General features: G+C 39.6%; 1 long non-coding RNA gene across 1 annotated transcript; it reads right to left on the bottom strand.

Annotated features, from left to right (window-relative positions):
* Window positions 1-2,995: 2,995 nt before the first annotated feature.
* On the bottom strand, window positions 2,996-8,866 carry LOC120102234 (uncharacterized). The gene is made up of 4 exons (XR_005503454.2): window positions 8,290-8,866; window positions 6,538-6,586; window positions 6,409-6,454; window positions 2,996-5,496 (listed from the first exon to the last, which is right to left on the bottom strand). It is a non-coding gene; the product is annotated as an uncharacterized LOC120102234 (long non-coding RNA).
* Between the last annotated feature and the right edge of the window lie 205 nt (window positions 8,867-9,071).

Raw genomic sequence — 9,071 nt, 5'->3', positions numbered from 1 at the left:
CCTTGTAGTTTAGATTGTTCAGGATCATAAAAAGAGAGGGTACATCCCAAACATACCCAGGAATTTAAGCTGGACCTAGTGTTTTTGGTAAGCTTCCAGGATTTCATTAGTATCACATTGTGGTCTTATATTATTCTTCAGAACATCACACAAAGGTACTAATGTTTGTCCAACCTTGTTGGATTAGTATTTGGTGTAGTCCCTTTTGAGGGCAAACTGTTAACTTTGATCCATAGTAGTCCAGACAAACTTGAACATGGAATTCTTGGGTGCAGCCCATACACCTTTGATCCCCAAATGTACCCATGGTATTTGATAATCAAATGTGATGGTTTGTGAAGTAATCTTTAATCTCTAATTGAGAATGCTACCTGAGTTGGGTGAAATGAGGGTAAAAAGATTTAGCCTATTAATCTGGAGGTAATAAGTGGGAATTCAATGATTAAGCCACCAACCCTCTTGTTAGTACAGTGAATCCATACTTGGAGAATTTAATATGGGCTCACAATTTACATCAACTGTTAATGTATTTCTTGGAGTCCAGATAGGATATGGTTGGACATAAATAGAGGGTGTAGTCCATACATCCTTAACTATAAACTCAGCTCATATTTTTTGATGGTCATGTGGGTCAGACACCATGAATGATGTGGTTTGATTCTTGATTCCTGAATTAATGTTTCCTGGGTTGGAAGAAGAGAGGTCATGGCCCACATACACTTGAGATTTGGTTTTTGTTTGTCAGGTATCTATAAGGCAAGGAAGGCCTTTGTATGATTCCATGATTTCTGTTGAGCAGAGACTGGCAAGGAAAAATATCTTTTGAACTTAAATAAGGCTAGATTCACATGATGCTTTATATTTATGTATATCCATTTTGTTTGATTATTTATATAAGCCTCTGACTCTTTTAAATCGATGATGTGGTCTGGTATCCTTTGTAATAATGTTTGTCTTGGGTCATATAAAGATATAGCCCAAACATCCTTGAATTTAAGCTGAGACAAGAATTCTTGGTAGGGAGTTATTAGGTACCTATTGATGTCCCTATGTGAAATATGACCAAGGTCACATGTGAGGCCCAGTTGTTATCCATGATTTCTGGAAGTCCTTACTTAGGAAGACCTGGGCACAGAGAATTTCTGGATGTGGCCCAAACACCTTTGATTCCAAGTATTATTTTATTTTCTGTGTGACCCAGTATACTTAAAAAACAATGAAGTTGCTGTGACACATTGATATGTGAGTGTTGCTGATGTCAGAAGAATAACTAGTAAAGTCCACAAACCACTATTGTACCACAAGGAGCATCCAGATAGCATTGATGGTATTTCATGGTTATTTGATGGTAATCTCAGTCATTGCTGAATGGTTGTCGGTGAGTCAAAATATGGCATGTCCTGGCTCACAAATGAGATGTTGGTTTATCCAACAAAATAAATAGACCTGATGATAATGTCTAGCATCACACCAGATCAGAATCATGGGTATGTCCATTTCCTTTGGTGAATTAGCTCAATAAGCTTGTTTCCTTTAAGATGTGGCTTCTTTCTGCTCATATTGTGTCCTGGATTGGAAGGGACAGTCTACACATCCTTGAAGATAATATAGCCTCATGTCGTTTGGAGTCTAAATAGCTTCAGTTTTTTATTTGGTATCTGTTTATTATGCCTTTGCACCTGTTTTAATAATTGAGCTATCATCAAGTTCACCTTTTTAGAGCAAATATCTTGCTCTGATTAACTGGCATGTGGACAAATTTTACTTGGATAATAGACTGTGGCCTGAGTTACATTTGGAAAATGTTTGTTGCATTAAAAAAAGAAAAAGAAAAAAGAAAAAAAAGGAAAAAAGAAAAAAGAAAAAGAAAAGAAGAGGGAAGAAAAGGAAATGAAAGAAACAGAAAAAAGTTATTTGAGGTCAAGAATTTTCTTGGATAGATTATAGGATGCAGTATTAAACAATTTATAAGATATATCTTTATTGATAGGTTATTAGATGAGCCCTAGGTTTATTATGATGATAGTGACATCTGTGCTCACATGTGTTGGAGGAAATATATGTACATGTGATCCATATATTTGAATCTAAAGATGTCAGCTTATATTAATCAATATAGGAAGTATTGTAGGTGGGTCCAAGATTATTACTGAACAAGAAAGCACATTTCTGCATTGATGCCTTGGTTTGTTTAAATATCAATTTTAATTAATTCCTTGGGTCAGAATGCCTCATGGCTTATTCTCTAGCCATACATTTGTTTCCCTTTAAGTTTGGAACAGGCATACTTTGTGTAATCTCACCTAATTTTACCTTAGTGAAGAACATATTTCTTCAGAGTCAGCAACTGTTCCAGGCACAGTTTATTTCTCTTTTTGATGCAGGCCTATTTAATTTCTTGAATGTACATAGGAAAAAATGTCTTCTCTTTTTGGGCTAATACATCTTCAAGGTCAAGGATGAGCACAGACCCTTAGCTTTTCTCTTTGTGAAACCATACATTTTCTTGGTTTGGAGTTTGGCATCTATCTTCAGGGTAAGGAAATGGCCCATGCCCACATTTCTTCCCTTTTTGGACCTGGGTATCTTCCATGTTAAGGATGGACCCAGGCGTCATATTTTTTTTTTTTTTTTTATCTTTCGGAGCCCAGGCATCTACAGGTCAAGGATGGGTCCAGGCCCATATTTCCTCTTCTTTTGGCCCTGGGCATTTTCAAGTTCAGGGATGAACCTAGGCCCATAACTCCTCTCTTTTTGAGACTTGGCATCCTCAGGATCAGGGATTGATGGGGCTGTACTACCTTCTCTTTTTTGGCTTGGGTTTCTTCAGGTTGAAGAATTGGCCCACTCATACATCTTTGTCTCTCTATTTCACCCAGATCTAGGCCTAGGGACCTATATGTTCTGGGTTTTGGCCCAGTTTTCTTCAGGATCAGAGATGGGCCCAGGCCTATCTAGCTTGTTTTTGCACTAGAAATTCTTTAGCCCAGGCAGATTGTGTGTGTGTGTGTGTGTGTGTGTGTGTGTGTGTGTGTGTGTGTGTGTGTGTGTGTGTTTGGCCCAATCCTCTATCATTTCATGAATTTACATAAACCCACATCTTCAAGATTAGAGGTTGGTGCAGACCCATATCTCTTCTTTCTTTAGGGATGGGATTCTTCATGTTTAGGGTTTGTCCTTGGCACACTCCTTTTCCTGGTTTGGGCCAGGCCTCTTTCATTTCAGAAATTTATCAAGTCCCACATCTCTTTCAGTATCAGATTCATCAGTATGGTCTGGATCTGATTCTGGACCCCTTTTCATCTTGTTCTGTGCACAGTTTCTTCAGGGTTACATTTTTTTTCCAGGCACACAACTTTTTTTGCCCCAGGCATCATCATTACTCCAAGGCATACTTCTGTCTTTGGGCCTTTATAATGGTCTGTTTTAGGCCTAGGAACACTTCTCTTCTATGTTTGGGTCTTTGGGGTCATGTTTAAATCTCAAATACTTTCACTTTCACATTTAGATCCAGCTACTTCAGGGCCCATGTTTGTTTTGACAATTTTCATTATATCATTCTTTTTTCTGCGCTTTTTTGTTCTCAGAATTTTGCCTGATGCATATGTTTTCTGGGTATACTGTATCAGATTTTTTTTTTTTTACAGTTAAGGTTGTAGAGTCTTTGGATTCCACGTTTGTCCAAACCTATTTTTTGTTTAGTTTTGGTTTATTAGCAGCCTTTCTGGAAAATAAAATAGATGTGTGGATATTGATAGAGAAATTTAATTGGTGACCTTCTCTAGCATCTCTAGTACATGTAGAATATCTTTGAACTATCCCCAGGGAAATAATATACTGATAAAGAACATACAGCCCACAGTCCAGAGGAAGCACAGCATACATTAGAGAAATAGAAAGATAAAAGATGGAGGAGGGAAAGATAGTTCGCAAAGTACTTCCTGTTGCATAGGTGGCTGTGCCAGTAGTGGAGAGGCCCTGTGAGGTCATGTGGAAAGATTGTTGCTTCTAAGTAGGTACAAAGAGGGTATATTCCACAAAGTTATCATGCAGGCTTCCCTTCCTTCTGTTATCAGATCTTTTGCTAGAATACCACAGGTATTTAAGAGAAACAAGAAAGGTTAGTCCTCCATGTGCCTAGAGGATGTCCCACTTAAACATTAGAGGCTGTGTAGATCTTCACAAGGCCCAATTCATAGGTATGGAGATTGTGTCCTCTGACTGTGTGTCATGTATTTTTCTGGTCTTTCTGATTTCATCTCTTCTTATGGTCACACTTGTACTTCAAAAACTCTTCAAATACCAAATTATGTCCCATAATCATCCCTTTCTAGAAAGCCCTCTGCCAAGCATATACACTAATGTAAGATCATGTCTTTACTCAAAAAATTTTCTCCACTGACTCTCTTTGTTAAGGTTCCCATTGCTGTGAAGAGACATGACCAAGGCAACTTTTACAATGGACATCATTTAATTGGGCCTGGTTTACAGGTTCTTATGTTCAGTCCATTATCACCATGGTGGCAAGCACAGCAGTTTCCAGTCTGGCATGGCATTGGAGGAATTTAGAGTTCTACATCTTGGTCCCAAGGCAAACAACAGATGATTGACTACCAGTCAACTAGAAAGAAGATTTCGAAGCCAATCCCAACATTGACACCCTTCAATAAGACAACACCTACTAGAATAAAGAGACACCTCCTTGAGCCAAGCATATTCAAACCACCACGCTGACTTACCTGAAAGAATCAGTACCTACTTTCTCATGACTGTAAATCATAGCCCAATATAATGGACTCTTCTGCCATCCAAAGCAGGGCATATTTGTAATTGTGACTTTAGCCCTGGATATGAGGTCACAAAGGCCAGGCTTTAGAGTTTAAAAAAGATCAAAGGTTGCCCAGGCATACCTTTTGGAATGGTTCTTGTAGGGAGTATTGAAGGCTTTCTATTGTTGTAAAATTTATAAGAAATGGACTATATTTTACCCCCCCACTAGATCTGGCACCACAGTGCCCCAAGATATCTGGTAGATATCTTGCCAGAAACATACATCCCAATTCCTTGGTGACTTCGGGTCTCTAGCTGCCACACACTCTCTTAAACTTAAATTGCTACAAGAAAGAACAAACAACACAATAACCTCTGATCCAATTGATAAGATACAATTGCCCACCTAAACATACAAAGCCCTGTACACATCTATCCCTTAAGAATATTCATAACAACCTGCAAATACACAGAGTGGAATCATAACGTCAGCCTCCTTGTTCTATTCTGTGGCTTCTCCTGTCCTCTTCCCTCAAACTTTTCTCCCACCCACCCTTTGTTCTCATCCAATTACAGGCCTCATTCTATCTTGTACTTGCCTTACTTGTGTAATGACATCATCCTACAGCTTTCGCTTAGGGCCATTCGTGGGACACTGTCTTCTATTTCTTCTCCTGTAAGGAATTTCACTTCTTCTTAGAGCCATGCAAGTTGGGCTGAATTCTCCTTCAACACAATGTACAAAGTTCAAACATTGGTCTATTATTTCTGATTCTCAGGTTAACATCAAGTTTCTCTTGTCATGAGACTTAGATTGAGCCATCTGCAGTATTTGGTTATAGAACTGATTAACAAATTTAGCATTCAACCTGTCACTTAACCACTATTAAATACAGCTTGAAGTAGCATTACCCAGAAAGCAGGATGTCATAAAGTTTCCCTAGCTGAATCCTGAGAATGTCACTCACTGGAGAAGAGAATCAGAACAGAGCTTAATTCGGGCACAGTTTGGAAACCAGAGTCCTCAGACCACTGCAGTCTCTGCCTTGCCATTTCTCAAATACAGATGGAGATTAATAGAATAAAAAAAAAAACAAAAACAAACAAAAAACCCAAAAACAAAACAAAACAACAACAGAACAACTGACTAGTTCCTCCACACACATATAAACACAGTCATCCAAAAATGTATTAACATATGTATTATAATCAGTTTAAGTATGAAAGATGAAGAGAGAGTATGGCATGCCTATGGCCGGACAAGGAAGGATCAATGAGGTGAATAGATTTTTTCTGGGAAGATTCTTGACTAGAAAAGCCTAAGAGAAGGTCCAGTGAAGCAATCCCTATCTACCCTGTGCAGAATGTACTACCTGAGTGGATTTCCTAGGTGGGTGATGTAAGGAATTAACCACTAACCTTCTGTAGGCTCAAACCTTGGGCCTTAGACCAAGTATAGACTTGACAGTTTCTTCCAGAGGGCTTTCTAAATGGCATATGTATAATGTCTTCTCCTTGAGCTTCTATATGGCATGCCTCTATGCATAAATCTTTGTGTTCATTATGTTTGAACTCTTTCTAGATCCATTGTTGTGTTAGATTAGGAATACCTCACACACTTCCTTGAGCCCCACTCACCAGTATTCTTGTCTTTTCTCCTGTTCTTACATGCAAACCTGCATACCTAAGGGCACAGACACTTATATAAATATACAACAAGACCATATGAGCTAAGTAACATAGAATTTAAATTTAATATTGGCTTACATAGAGTGCTGGGATGCTATTTCCACTGTATTTCACACCTTCAGTCATGCTGCAGACAACACATGTTTAAAGAAGGCAAGATTACTGACTTGAATAATAGCAAAGTACCTTCACAACTTCAGAAAGTAGGACTCTGTGAAGTATCTTCTACCTTCCCAGGACACTGTAAGCTTCCATAGTTCAAAGTTGTCCCCACTATAGGGTACAAGAGCAGAGCTTCATTCTGTACCTGGATTCTTTTCATATGGTACAAACTGGGTATAGTCGTCCTGTGGCCTCATGCTTTAGTGAGTTGTGGTTATCATTTCCCTGAGTACTTCTTTGCTTAATTATTAGCACATTTCCTGCTGACATTTCAACTGTTTCTATGGCTATATAACAGGTCCTGTTAAAGATTACTTCATGGACCACACTGTGCTTCATACCCTTTATCAGCCCTACCTTCTAGTATAACACACTGAGAACAAATTAGGCCTCTTAGAAATCCTGTATGGATTTCTCCAAGTACATAGCCCAAACTTTCCTCAATACCTGGATGCCCAAGAGCTTGAGAACCCAATAGCCCTGGCCTCCTTGATGGGCCAGGGACCGCCGGGCCAGCTACAGGAGTCCCCAAGATCTCAGATAGTGCTTCCTTATTCCCAGAGTGATGTCCATCTGCTTCCCTATGACCCGACACCCACCCAGTGAAGCCATGGGGTAGAGCACAGTCACACTTCTTGTGTCCCGCCTCCCTAAGTAGACATGACCAGTGGTGTAGCTGACATGGGACCCCACATAAACCTACAAACCTATACTTCCTACTGAATACCATTCTATCCTAGTAGACCTATATTTCCTCCTATCAAGGTCATGGACTTTATCATGGCCATGAGCTATTCTATGACGGAACAGAGCCCTGATCCCACCTCTGTCCATCTTTATCATGTGTCTGTATGTATAGCAGGAGGAATGCCATGCTTTCTCACTTTGTGATGAGCACACTGTCCCAACAAATAGGCTATACATATTGTGTGTGTCATCTTAACAAGTCTGCACATAGAATTGCCCTGACTCATATAAAACAATGTATATCTTAGTAGAGAAAGACATGACCTCATTAAATGTCAACTACAGACACCTTCACACATATGGACATGGACCTGCAGACAGGACCACACACGTGAGCAGAAACACACACACAAATGAAAAATACACATCTAATATAAGTACAAGGACAGTGTGCTGTCTTAATGTTTCCTGTGATAGTGACATTGATGTTTATGCTCACATTGTGGCAGCTATCTGAGTACAAATGAAAAGTTTACCACTGCCAGGGTCTGAAGATCTCAGGTAAACTCAGACACCAGTACCCTGTGTGCTTTGTCTGCTTTTCCTGGATGACCAATGAGTGTTGGTAAAATGTATGCATGCAGACACCAATGCTTCATTTTTTTCTTTTCTAGACTGGAGGCTGGAGTCCTGGCTTAGGTATTCATGTGTAACTTTATTCAAAGGCCTCTCTCCTTGGTGAGGGGAGGGATTCCTCTCCCTGAGTTCTTGGGTGGCAAATCCCACTACTATGAGACCTCTAACTCTTGTCATTTCTTGTTCTTCTTGCAATGAACTCTCCCCAGTCAGGGACACTTCAAGTACTTACTATGTTTTAGTCTTGTCATTTAATATCCACATGAATAATTATCTTAAACTGAGTGAGTCATTCACATGATGAATTCCAGATAGTATCCATTCTAGATCACAGCTCAAACTTACCTAGACATGTGGGTTTGCTGTGAATACCAAAACTCCTTGATTTACACTGATTTGCCTCAGGTAGAGAACACTGCAGTCACTAGGTTTTGGATTTATCCTGTGAGGTCACAGAAGTCTTACCCCACTTAATTCTGTGGATCACAATGGGCATCCAGGCCTCAGCTATCTTCCAGCATGGTCCATGATTTTTCTCTGCCAATCTATGTGCAAGCAACTCTGGAAACAGTTAGCTTTGGGGAAATAGTTAGAGGTGTTTCTTAGAGACCCTTCCCTGGAAATTATATACCTACATGTCTGATCAGCTTTCCATCTTCCCACAGGGTCCTTCAGCCTTGAGAGGAGAAACATGGTGGCCAAGGCTGCTTCCTAAGCTCAAATGCCTGAACCCCACTCTCCGTCTCTTCATCTCAGATTCTCTACAGTCATCATGGTTCATTGCTGTCACTCAACCTGCAGGGTATTGCCCCTTGTATCTGCCTTTAAAAGTAAATATAGCTTGTTTCCTAACCTGACCTCTGAATACTTAATCTTTTAACTTGAGGTGGATTATAATTTATCAGGAGAATATTGGACTGGAATGTTCATGGCCCTGGATTCTAGAATGAACAGTACCGACAACAATCACAAATAGATGAAGAGTGAATAAATATATACAGTATGGATGAAGCACACACATGGTGTTACAAAGCCCAGCTTGTGAGGTGAAAAAACTTTTGGGATCATTTGCTTTAATTTGTCCCAACTTCTGCCAACTTGTCACCAAAATAACTATGTTAGTGATC

This window comes from Rattus norvegicus, chromosome 4, assembly GCF_036323735.1.
Source record: "Rattus norvegicus strain BN/NHsdMcwi chromosome 4, GRCr8, whole genome shotgun sequence".
Lineage (NCBI taxonomy): Eukaryota > Metazoa > Chordata > Mammalia > Rodentia > Muridae > Rattus > Rattus norvegicus.
Note: the sequence above shows the minus strand (reverse complement) of the source record. Positions and strands in the feature narration are given on the sequence as shown.